General features: G+C 33.3%; 1 protein-coding gene across 1 annotated transcript in view; it reads left to right on the top strand.

The window, feature by feature from the left end:
* The window catches only part of DCDC2 (doublecortin domain containing 2), a 250,189-nt gene extending 237,632 nt beyond the window's left edge, over nucleotides 1-12,557 (top strand). The window contains exons 13-14 of the transcript XR_004231004.1: nucleotides 10,764-10,893; nucleotides 12,324-12,557. The gene's annotated coding sequence lies outside the window, so the exon portion shown is untranslated. The remainder of the gene's footprint in view (nucleotides 1-10,763; nucleotides 10,894-12,323) is intronic.
* Nucleotides 12,558-13,751: the final 1,194 nt, after the last annotated feature.

The raw sequence follows: 13,751 nt of genomic DNA on the forward strand, positions 1-13,751 counted from the left end.
GTGAGAAAGGGAATAGACATATGGTCCAGAGCTCCATTAGGATGCATTGAGGCCAAATACAGGTGGGAGGAGCAGAACAAAGATCTCCTCTCTCAAGCAATAATGGTTGATCCTTTTTTTTCTGCTTTTACTAGAAAGGTTTTTTTTATGGAAGGAGGAAGGTAAGCCAATAATCGAAAGGAGAGACAGAAAGGGGGAGAGGGAGGGGAGGGAAGGAGGAAGAGAGAGAAAAAGAGAGAGAAAGATGATGGTATAGGGTAACATGAGTAGTTTGTTTTGTTTTGTTTTGTTTTTGTTTTTTTTTTTTTTTTGGAGTGCACATTTCTTTGTGATTTCTTAAGTTGATTTACAAAATAAAACTTTACATAAAACAAGAACTGTTTATATTTCCTAGTTCCATAAGGCACACCAGAGTTTTGTGCTTTAGTGTCAAAACTTTGGAAATGGAGTCAGACACTGAAGACCTATTAGATAAGTTTGGAAAAACTGTTTAGAAGTTTGGCCTTCAGAGTTTTAAATTGTGAATGTAACTTCAGTGGACACTGGAAAACATTAAACATTAAAATAGAAGTTGGAAAACAGCCAGTAAATAAAGTTCACTCCTATGTATTGGAGTATTTAAGTTAAATTGTAAATACAATGGCACCAGATCAATTGGCCTTCTATGAATCTCTTGAATAGTGTAATCTTATGTATTATTTATTTATGGATAACTGCAAATTTCTACTCCAGTGCCTCAAAGGGATATCAGGGGAACCTTGGGTTTTCTTAAAGGCTATGCAATTGAATGAAAGGTCTAGTAGGTATGATCAAACTTGAGAGGCTTGGAGTTGTATTGCGTCTTTTGTCATAGTATCAGTTTAGCTAAGTTAAAGAAAGGTTTATCATTACTGTCTTCCTGAAATTCTTAAGACCATTTATTAAATTGCAGAATGTTAATGATATGTCAGTAGAAGTATCTGTATCAGTGAAAGAACAGATCCTTAAAATACTAAAGAAGACCTCAGAAAGAGATTTGGGTATATTTTAAAGTACACTTTGAACTATGAACTATATTCTGGGAAATGGGCCTCAATAATAATCCACATGGGATGGACAAATTTGAGAGGCCACAAAGAAGTATAGTGGAAAGAATGCTGGAATTTCAAGCAGATAGCCTGGGCTGAATCATTGCTTTACCTCTTATTTGCTATATAATTTGGAAAATTCATTTACCCTTATACATAAGATTTCTCCTTTAAAAATGGGAATAGGATCACTTAAATCATCTGCTTCAAAGTGTTTCCGTAAGATAACACTATGAATATAGAAAAAGTTCTATATTCTATATAATTGTGAGATATCACTATTATAGTTATAATAGTTATGATAGTGAGTGGTTGAAAGAAAAACATTCCTTAAACACATCCTTTTCAGAACATTGTACTAACACTAGGGATTTACACACTAACAGGGAAATAACATATGTAGAGATTTAAATCACAAGTCTGATGAAATGTCCCATAGTCTTTAGGGAGCAATGGCAAAGAAGATAAATAATTTTATTTGTGGTCATTTATACTAGTCAAACCTTTGCTTCTTTGACAGAGCAAAAGATTTTTGTTTGTATCAAATAGTTTAGTTTTCTGGATATTCAGTATTTGTGGTTGTTGAGGAAGTTGTAGGTTCAGATTCTGTAGAAACATTTGCAAGGTTTTATCTTCACAGGGGCTGGTTTACAGGATAATACTTTAAGTATGATAGTGTCCTATAGATAAAGAATAAAGATAGGAAGTGAGATAGAATTTTGGAGAACGTTTCACTTTGGAATTGTTGAGTTGAATGCAAGCCCAAGTGCGTTCTGAAACATTTTGTAGGATTATATTTCTTAGCTCATCATATCTGAAACTCTTTATAAGCACTTTTTAATGTTTGTAATACTTAGTCTCCATGTACATTTGACCAGTTGCAGAATTGATACTTGGTCCCATATTGCAGATTGTAATTAGCAGTTACCCTCTTCTCTCTGAAAGTCAAGTTTATATGATATTTTAATATTTACAGTGCTTCCCCCAACAATTCTGAGTGTTAGGTGGGTACGAATATTATTTTCTTTCCTAGATGAATAAACTGAATTTCAGAGAGTTTAAGACTCATTGATATTTAGACATCTCATAAGTGTCAGAGCTGGTACTTGAACTTGGGTCTTATGACTTCAAGACTAGTACATAATTTGCTTCACTACATTGCCTTGATTTATGTAGTTACTTGCTCTTGCCTTTTCCACTTAGAGAAAAGAGTTATGAAGAATTTATGAAGTCATTAATGTTGTATACAGGCATAGTATAGGGGACAATGCTACCTCTTTTCCTTATCTATATAAAAGATTTTGATTGTAAGAGCTCTGATCAGCTGGAGGGACCATTTCCTTTCTAAACAGAGCATGACTTATATTACCTGAATATTTATTCTCTAATTTTTCCTAGCTCTGCTTCTTTTTTTTCCAGATCTGTGATTTAATTGATATGGGCAAGTCCTGGTGTGAAAACTTACTCTACCAGAACAAATCTGAAACTTGTTTCTAAGGTCTTAGAGAACTGTTTGGGCTTTTGAGAGGTTTGGGACTTTTAGTCTTTTACCTAGTATATATGAGGCATAACTCACTGACTTTAAGGATGACCCCCTGCATCACTGCAACATCTTGTCTCCCAGAATGTACTACTATAATAACATAGATTGCCCAATTAGTAATATTAGTTTGCCTATCCCATTGTGCCTTGCTTGTTGTAGGGATTCGGTAAATGATTTCTGTTTTCTAATAAGGCACAGATTTTACCACCAATGAGCTTGAAATTTAATTGGAATGGGAAGTATTTTCACTCATAAAAATAAATAAAGAACAGTTTCAAAATAAATGGTCCAGAGGATAGGTGTTATGAGAACTCAGAAAGGAGCGAGATTGGTTTGCTCTTGAATTATCAAGGAAGTCTTCATAAAAGAGGTAGGATTTGAAGTGGGCTTGAGAGATGGATATAATGTGAATAAATGTAGAAAGGAAGGCATTGTGACTGGTATATATAATAAGATATCACAAGAACTGATTTTAGTGGCAAGATGTGCCACAGCTTTACTCTTCAGTTTCCCTACTTATAAGACAATAAAATCTTACATCTGTAATAATAAAGTTTTACATTGCTTTTTTTCAAGTATATGATTTCATTCTATTGACTCACAGGATTTAGGACAGGAGGAGTCTTTAGACATTGTGTAGTTCAATATTCTCATTCTTCTTATGGAGCAAATGAGGGCTAGTGAAATGCAATGGCTTTCCAAGGTTACCTAGATGTTAAATAGAAAAGCTAGATCCAAAGCCAGAACTCTTTCCAGTGTCTTATATTTGAATATCATGGTAACACTGGGAGTCAAAGTAGGGCAGCCATTATTGTTTCCATTTTACAGCTTTGGAGACTGAGGCCTGGAGAGATTAAGTCAATTGTTCCCAAGTCACATAGTAAGTGGCAGATTCAGAATTGTAACCCAAGCCTTGAGTTTCCTCACTTTACAATGTTATCTTCAGGTGAAGAATAGAGTAGAGCACTGTAATGGGGAGATTTTTGAAATAGGTGAGCAGGGGATTTGGACATTCTAGTGTCTTTGGGTTGATGATTTGTTTTTTCTGCAAGTTCAGGAATCCTGGCTAACATCTACAAATCTTTATGAGTAATCTCCTAGAATGCATGCTTATGATGTTCAACTCCTGAGTAACAGTCCTTGATAAGGATGTCCTTGGTGTTCTCTGCCAGTGCAGATATCTATTTTTGTTTCTTTGCTTAATGGCTATGTCAGACAGTCTCTCTGTGCCCAGGATACTATATCACATTTGCCAAAATCAAGTTGTGAGGGAATTCTAATGGACCAAACAGATTTACTTTCGAGATCAGCAAGAGTATGACGATATGTTTGCCTTAATCAAATGTACATTCAATGATATTAGGGACTGTTTCATTTTGTTTTTGTTGTCCATAATCTAACTCAGTTCCTGGCATAAACTAGGCATTTTATAAATGTCTGTTTGCTTGATTTGGAGAAGTCAGAGTTTATAGCCAAGTGTAGCATGATCTGAGGGACACCAGAAAAGCTGCCTGTCTATATTCATACTCTTTCCTTTAGGCCTGTTGCTGAGGCCTGAAATGTCACTCTTTGCAAATTATTCCTTTGAGTTAAATGTTATCTCTTTTAAAAATGCAAATGCCTCTGGTAGCAACCAATTAAGCTATTATCAGTCATTTACACCTTTATGTGAATTAGTTTATCAGATATTTTTCTGTAACATGCCATAGGAAGGAAAGTGCTGATTGGAAAGGATAGAAAAGTGAGTTCTGAGGATGAGATATTGCCACAAAAAGACAGTTTCAGGTAGAAGTTTGTCTTTTCACCAATGTATTATGGAATCCCAAGTATTTGTGATGAAATTCTTAATAGAACTAATGATTTTTTTCTCGAAAATATTACTGGAATTTTTTTTTTTTACCACTTTCGCAATACATCTTTTCCACCTATTTGGACAGCCATCTCTTATTACCAAGAATAAAAAAAAAGTTGAGTAAAACTAATTAACACATCAACTGAATATTAGAATATATACATTGTTCTACAACTATAGTCCTTCATTTCTGCAAAGATTGGAAGAAGGTGCATTTTCTCTCCTTTTCTTCACGAAAAACGAGCTTTATAATTATACATTGTTCATTTCCATTTTTTTTTCATTTTCCCATTCTCATTGTGGTAATCATTGTGCATATTGTTTTCTTGAGCCTGTTTCTGCTAGTTTGTATAAGTTTTGTTATATTCTTTTTGCCCCAAACTTTGTTGTATTCTTCATAGAATGGTTGACATTGAAAGAAAAGGCGGGAGAGTAGGTTTATCTATTCTATAATGTGATGTGTATGTAGATGAAGGAACCTGTCCTTAGCAGAGTAAGGTGAAGCAATTAGTTATCCCTCTCTCCAGGCACTGTCTTATTGCTAGAGGCTGCTAAGTGATTTTAATTCAACAGACATATAATAAGCACCTATTATGTTTCAGTCTGTTTCAGTCTCCTGTTTCTTTTTCCAATACTCTTTCAACAAACCCTTTACTTCCTTCAACACAATATACTCCTCATCTCCTCATAATCACTCTGAATGCAAGGAATGCTTTGGCTCTTATATATTTGTTCATTTTGTTTACCTTGGAAATTATTGGCCCAAATCTAGGCCAGAATACACTTCTTGTCAGTAATTATCAATATTACACTACTTCAGTATAAGTAGTCTCTTCCTCCTCCAGACTCCTGCAGGTCTTCTTATCTCCACCTTTCACTTAGCACTTTGCTAACCTTTATATTATGTAGTTGCCATTTTAATGTTATCATAACTGGGCTATAAACACCGTGAGAACAAAGACTATCATATATTTTTGCACCCTGAATGGATCAAATGATCCACTATTTATTCTTATTATTTACCTAGCCCATTGCTTTTGGCATAGCAGGTGATCAAAAAATGTTTGATGATTGTATTTAGTTGAATCATAATGCAGAACAAGATGGGATCCAGAGCCATTTTGTACTAAAATATGATTGAAGTTTAAGGAGATTGATACTTAAAATGGGTCCTCGGTAATTCAAATGGGAGAAATCACAATCTAGTACAAGACCTAAACTCCTTCTAGTAGTCATTCTGCCCCTTTTCCAAATTCCTGCTACACTTCTTTTCTATACATAGCTCTTGGGTTTGTTTGTCTAAGAATGGAAAAAAAGGGATTCTTCCACAGGCTCAGAAATTCCTTGGGTAAAAAATCTGGATTAAGGCAAATTTCTTTCTTCTTTCCTTCCTTCATTTATCCTTCCCTCCTTTCTTCCCTCTCTCTTTCTGCCTCTCTTCCTTCCTCTCTTTCTCTCTTTCTTTCTGTCTCAGCCTTTCTCTGTCTCTTTCTCTTCCTTCTATCCTTCCTTCCTTCCTTCCTTCCTCCCTTCTCTCCCTTCTTTATCCCCTCCTTTCTCCTTTTCTCTCTTTCTTTCTTTCTTCCTTCCTTCTTCCTTCCTTCCTTCCTTTCTTTTCTTCCTTCTTCTCTTCCTTTCTTTTTTCTTCTTCTCTTCCTTTCTTCCTTCCTTCCTTTTCTTCCTTCTTCTCTTCCTTCCTTCCTTCCTTCCTTCCTTCCTTCCTTCCTTCCTTCCTTCCTTCCTTCCTTCCTTCCTTCCTTCTTTCCTTCCTTTCTTTCTCTTTTATGACACCTCTTGCTTTATTTCTCACTTCCTGTATTTCCTAAGCTTACATTTCAACTATAGTTTCAGCTTATTCATCTTGAACCTTAAAAGCTCCAGAAAACCTTGGAACTTGACTATGAACTTCATTTTCGAAGTTGCTAGGTACTAGTCTTCTTACAGCCAGGTTCTTGAAGATTTTGAGAATCTTGGGACATTTTTGACACTCTCCTGTTAACAAAGTATTTGAAACAGATATGAACTTCTAAGAACCACTGAAAATTATTAATATCCTTTAAAAAAAACTGCTGATGGTCAGTCTTTCATGATAGATATTCAGTAAAATGAAAAATTTGTATATCCTCTGGATTGCCCTTGTAGGTCTGTAATTATAGTATGCTGCTCAAGAGCATGGGCCAAAGATGGAATTAACATGCGGTAACCCAGGCTTTTTAATAGATGTTTGCGTGTGGTGTGTGTATGTGTGTGTGTGTGTGTGTGCACACCGCATGTGCATTTTCTTCACCTTCCTCTCAGCTGTCACCTAACCTATCCTGTTCCATCACTTAGTCCTAGGTTGCTACACCCCTTCCTTCCTCATATATTGCCCTAAGACTATCTTCTCACAGAATCAAAATTCTCCTTTAGTGCTGCCTGGCTGTATGGATTCCTAGAAAGGGTTCAGGTTTTTGTCATCTTATCCTTGATAACTCAGCCAAATTGTAGATTTGGAGAGTGGAAAGATTTTCACCTCTCTTCATTTTTCTAGCATTAAACACAATGCTCTGTATAGAGTAAGTACTCAAAAATGTTCGATGGTGATTAGATAAAGAATTGATATATTATTCTCATGAAAAATAAACCATCTCCATCTTCCCACTATACTATGTTTAACTGGAATATGTAGAGGCATTAGTACATCATTCTAATTAGAACATTAGAGCTGATTTAATTTCTCTATGCATGGTATTCCCTCTGCTGTATGCATGATTAACAAAGTCCTACCTCCTGTTCCTTTAACCATCATGATTCAGAATCACCTTCTGCCTACCTCAAATCCCTAGCTGTCCTAGCTTCCCTGTCTCCCCAAGTCTTTTTCCCAGTCATCCCTCATTCTTGTCTTCTCCTATCTTCCCTTTCTGCTATGTCCTTTGAATCTTCCTCTACTATTAATCAATACCTCTTTGTTTTAGATACTTTTTCTCTTCTTTCTTATATCTTTTGGAGATCACTAAAGTCTAACAATTTCCTGAAGACAACACATCTCTAAGCTTCACCTTCTCTCACCCTTACTTGTCCTTTGAAATGCTGGTGCAGAAAAAGAAATTTAAATATTCCTTCTTCCCCATTGCCATTTCCACATCCTCATTCTGCAAATTATCTTAAGCAAGCACCTTTCCACCTTTGCAATTTCATCCTTCCAATCAAAATTCTTGTTGTCATCTATGGATTCCTTTGTCACTCTTCTCCCCAGTAAATAAGTACTTTTCTTATTGGAGTAGTGTAGTGCCCATGAAAGAGCATTAGATTTAGAGACGGAAGTCATAAATCAAAATCTAGATTTTGTGAATGGATTAAAATCTTGGTTCATGCTACTATTTGCATGACCCTGGGTAAAGCTTTTCACACTTCTGGACTTCAGTTTGCTCGTGATTTAATTAAGATGGTTGAACTAGAGGACATTCAAATGTTCCGCTACCTCTATAATTATCTATATTCCTATCTTTCTTCACCCAGATTATTGCCCTTTCAAACATGTTACTAGTAAGTTCATCCTTCCTCATCATTCTCAATTTCCCTAATGTCTGTCTCTGGTCTATTTAACCAAGAGTATTTTTCTTAGGCTTGCCTCTCTCAATGAACTTTGTTCTAAGTGCTGGAATTCCTCATTACAACTACAATCTGGACATTAATCAAAATGTAGTACAATGTAGTACAAAATGTAGACAAAAATACCAAAATGTAGTAAAAAAACCCTAAAATAATGGTTTAAGTAAGAAATTGGATAGAAATAAGCAATCAACAAATTAAGAACCTGATCATAAAAACTACTATAATGACAGGGAAGATAGAGACAAAGTCAGAAGATGACAATAAAGTCAAAACAACTTGGCAAAAAAGGCACAAAATTCACTGAAGATTATTAATATCCTTTAAAAAACTGAGTTGGATAAATGGAAAATGAAGTACAAAAAAGCTCACTTAAAAAAATTCCTTAAAATTTGAAACTGGGCAAATGGAAGATCATGACTTAACAAGACATCAAAAAACAATAAAGTCTAAAGAATGAAAAAAAGAAGAAAATGGGCACTATCTCATTAAAAAAAATTGCTGAACTGGAAAATAGATCAAGGAGGGGTAATTTAAGAATTGTTGGACTACTAAAGTTGTGAACAAAGAGTTTAGATATTCTGTTTTAAGAAATTATAAAGAAAAACTCTAAAATAGAAATGGAAAGAATACATTGATCACCACCTGAAAGAGATCCCAAAATGATAATTTCCCAAAATGTTGTAGAAAAATTCTAGTCTTCCCAGGTTAAAGAAAAAATATTTCACACATTAAAAAAGAAGTTATTCAAATGCCATGGAGCCATATTTAGGATCACATACATTAAAAAAACCAGAAAACTTAGAATGTGGTCTGGAAGGTAAAAAAAGCTGGAATCATGATCAAGAGTAACCTACTTAGCAAAACTGAATATAATCTTTTAAGGAAAAAATATTTTATGAAATAGGGGCCATTTAAGCATTCCTGATGAAATAAAAGTTGAGTGGAAAAATTGACTTTCAAATAAATGACTCAAGAAAAGCATAAAAAGGTAACCATAAAAGAGATTGTTTTGTCTTTTTATATGGGAAGATGATACACGTAACTTTTAAGAACTTTCTCTTTAGGGCATTTAGAAGGACTCTACATAAAACAAGGATGTAGAAGAAAGTCAATTATATAGGACTAATGCAAAAAATAGTTAAGTTAGAAAGAGGAGTGCCTGGGAGAAGGGAAAAGAGAGAGAAATAATGGGGAACATTATTTCATGCAAAAGAGGTTTGTAAGGGAAAACTTTTACAGAGAAGGGGGAAATGGTAGGCAGGAGGATGATATGGGCAACTCTTGAATCACACTTCCATATGAATTGGTTCAAACAAGGAAAACACACACAAACATACACACATACATACAAATCCACACATACGTATATCCCACACTCTCAATTAGTAATAGAAATCTATCTTACCCAAGAGGGAAAGAGAAGAAGGGAATTAAAAAAAAGAGAGAGTGGCAAAAGATAGGACAGATAAAGAAAAGCAATGAAAGAATAGCAGTGGAAGATAAAGTAAAACAGACTTTAGAGGAAGTACAGGTTAAAAAGAGAGAGAAAAAGAGAAAATAAGATAAAGAGAAATGCACAGTTAACAATCATAATTGTGAATGTAAATGGGATGACTTCATCCATAAAACAAGTGGATAAGATAATGGATTAGAAACAGAATCTAGCAATATGATGTTTATAAGAAACATAGAAATAAAGAGTTAATATAAGGGGTTGGGTAAGAATAGACTTTTAGATATGATACATTTCTGGAGAATGAAATTAAAGCAACTATTAAGAGTTATTTTGCCCAAATATATGTTGGTAAAATGGACAATCTAGGTAAAAAGGATAAATGCTTATAAATTTTCCAAATATGGATAAATGAATAAATAAAATGCCCCAAATAGCAGGAGAGGAAATAAGATATTTAAATAACTCTACTTTTGAAAAAAATATTGAACAAGCCATAAATGAATTCCCTATAAAAAATAATTACAACTAGATACATTTACAAAATTGAATTCCATCAAATAAATATTAATGAACAATTAATCTAATACTATACAAACCCTTGAAAAAATAGATAAAGGTTTCTTCAAATTTCTTTTGTGATACAAATATGGTTTTGATACCCAAACTGGGAAAAACATAGTTGAGAAAGAAAAGCATAGACCAATTTTCTTAATGAATATCAGTGCAAAAATTTTAAATACATAGCATAAACATAGCATAAAGAATCATACATTATGATCAAGTAGCATTTATACCAGGAATAAAGAGTTGGTTCAATATTATAAAAACTGTAAGTATAATTGACTGTATCAATAACAGAAATAACAAAAAATAATTTGATTACACCAATAGATGCAGAAAAAAATCTTTGACAAAATGCAACAATCATTTATGTTAAAAAAGAAACTTTGATAAATTCAAAGATCCAAGATTTTGGGGTAAGAATGGGAGGGAAAGAGAAAGAATTTGGAACTATAATTAAAAACAATGATTGTTAAAATTTATATATGTATATGAAAATAATTAAGTAAATAAAAAACATTCTGAGAATGCTTTATATATTGTTTTACAAAAGTGAATTCTTTATCTAATATAATTGTAGAAATAATAACTTTGGAGAGGAATTGACACATATTTAGAACTGAAAATGATTATTTGATTAGAAATTGATTGGAGCCTTTTTTTCTATGGTTTTATTTCCATATTTGTTAGATTTGGAGGACCTTGCAGTAACCGGCTTTTCATGAATCCTGAAGAAATATGTACCAAAGAGCTTCTCCATTTTGTAGTTGTTGCTGGCTTCAGAAAGCTGAGCCTTGCCATCAGCTGTTCAAATGACCAGGTAACACATGAGCACATGATCATGATTGTGAAATTTCTAGTTAGATTTAAAAAATCATGGGAAACATGGCATGAACCATGGTTTCCCTCTACCAATCACACTCTTTATTCAGTCATAATTTGTTCTTTTTAAAGGTTGCCCAAATTTGTAGTATTTAATTTGTTTGATTCTACATTGGTCAGGAAAAGGACTTTATTACTTTATTATTATTAAATTATTTTATTACTATTATTATATTATTATTATTAAATCTTTATTATACAGATTAATATATCTTTATTATATATAAATAATAATAATTTAATTATTATTAATTAAATAATTATATTATTAAATTAAATAATTAGATAATAAATTACTTTATTATTATTAAATTATTACTGCTAGGCATTTTTCATCTCTCACAAGGCTATTTCTAATCAACTACGATAGAAGGTTGTAGGGGAGGGTATATGACACTACTGATAATGAATGAGGGACCGGCTGCTATTGATAGTTTATGGAGATGGAGGAATGGATTTTCATCCTGAAAGTGAAGTAGAAAATTATTAGGGAAATAGTTTGATTTCTTTGGGTCTCCTAAAATGTTGTATCTAGGTATATTGGCTTACCATGCATAAGATTTGGGGCATTTTCTTTCCATATCCTAGGTGAATTTTCCCAGTGAAGGTATAATATGGGTCCACATACTTTAAAAATTAAAAAAATATAGCTTCCACAAATGTATTTACTTTTACTAGACAGCCAGAATACAATTAGTCAAAAGGAAAGGCACCTAATGAAATAGGTAAAATGACAAGAAAAGTATCATTGAAGGGTTTCTTGGAACAAACTTTCTAATTGATCCATATACCAACAATGGGAACAGCATGCAACTAACTAGTGGTTATGTTCCTAAGAATGTCATTCATTCATCCTTCATTCCTGAAGGGTGACCAATAACAATGTCTTGACTTGAATTGAATTGAAGTGAAGCAGAGATTTGCAAAGTCATTAGTTTCACTCTCCCAGAGATATTGGAGTCCAGTGGTAAGACAAAGGTCAGGATGACTGGTGATGGCCTGACTTTTTAAGCTAAGGTCCTTCCTTTATGTCAGATTGAGAGTACACACATTCATGTGGCCAGAATGAATGCTTGGAGGATCATGAAGTTAGGGAACACTTTTGGTCAGGGCACATATATGAATGAGCAACTTACATCTCTGATACTACAAGGATACTTATGACTACAGATAATACCATTGTGTTACTGTTTCTGAGTCTATAATGTTTTGTAATTGCCACAATTTTTCTACAAGTTTTATTACTGCTAGGCATTTATTACATATTGTTCTTCTAGGCAAGTGATTGTTGCTCAGCGTTGTTTTGGCAGGTATATGATACCAGAGATTTTTTTGCTACTTGCTTTCATTTTTTCTGTCTTGTTTCAGCTCTGCAGTTTGATGCTCCCAGGCAATGTCTATGGTCATGATCCCTGTCCTTATGAAATCTGAAGACTTTGTCCTACCTCAAGAAGAGTGAACTTTTTTCAAGGTAGTAATGGATTCTTCCCCACCACCCCTTTTTGTAATCAGGTATTATTATGGCTAAATCTAAAAGGTACAGATTAACCTTTCACTCTTTAAAAAAAGATTTAATTTTTGTACTAATTTTGACAAACATTAACAAGCATAAATGTGTATATATACAAAGAGGAAGAAATAAAAAGAATTGTATACAATACTATAAGTGTTTTTTAAATAAATCTTTTTCAAAAATTTTTGTTACTTTAATACAATATTTTCAACACTACTCTGCTTGTTTTGATCCCTTTTGATCCTGTTTTCTTAGTTTCTTTCATTTGTATTATTATAACTGACTTCAACTTCTTCTCCCCAAATATCTGCTTCCAAAGAAATAAAACACTATAACAGATAAGCACTATCAATCAAAAGAAATACACCCATTAGCCATGAGGGTCTCATTCTGCACCTCTGGTCCATAACATCTCTGCTCAGAGGTGGGAAGCATGAATCATTGTTGTTTAAATTGTTAATCATTTAAAATAGGGGTGGGTCATTGCATAAGCTTCTCACAATTATTTTCCTATACAATGTAATAGGTAATATAAAAATTGTTCTGATTTATTTTCTCACTTAGTTCTTATGAGCCTTTCCAAGTTTCTCTGAATCTTATCATTTTAACTTTTTTTTTTAAAGCAGCATGATAACATTCTACTGTATTCATACTATAATTTCTTCATCCATTCTCTAATTAATGCTGCCTACTTTGTTTCTAATTCTTTTCAGCTATGAAAAATAAAGTTATGGACATTTTTGTAATATGAATTTTTTTGCTCTTTCTTTCATATCTTTGGGATATACAACTGGTAGTGGTATTACTGGGCAAAAGGGTCTAACAGTGTTGTGACCTTTAAGAAATAGTTCCTATTTGCTTTCTAGAATGATTGAATTAATAATTCACAACTCCATCACTAGAACAGTAATAAGCCTTTCCTCTAACAGCCCAGCCCACCTCACAATTGTAGTTTTAAATTTTTTTGGTCATCTTTGCCAGTCTAAGGAGTATAAGAAGGAAGCTTAGAGTTCTTGTAATGTGCATTTCTCTCCTTATTAGGAATTTGGATCATTTTATATGGTTTTTGATACTTGCCTTTTTTCTTTTGAGAATTGCCTGTGGACATCTTTTGACTATTCATCTATCAAGGAAAGCTCATTTTTACATAGTGTTTTAAAATAAATTCCTAATACATCAAAGATATCAGATGTTTATTAGAATAATTCCTTACAAGTATTTTTTCAAGTTAATTGATTCCATTTTAATCCTCATTGGATTAATTTTGTTTACACAGAAGCTTT

The sequence above is a fragment of the Sarcophilus harrisii genome, chromosome 1 (genome assembly GCF_902635505.1).
Source record: "Sarcophilus harrisii chromosome 1, mSarHar1.11, whole genome shotgun sequence".
In the NCBI taxonomy this organism is placed as follows: domain Eukaryota; kingdom Metazoa; phylum Chordata; class Mammalia; order Dasyuromorphia; family Dasyuridae; genus Sarcophilus; species Sarcophilus harrisii.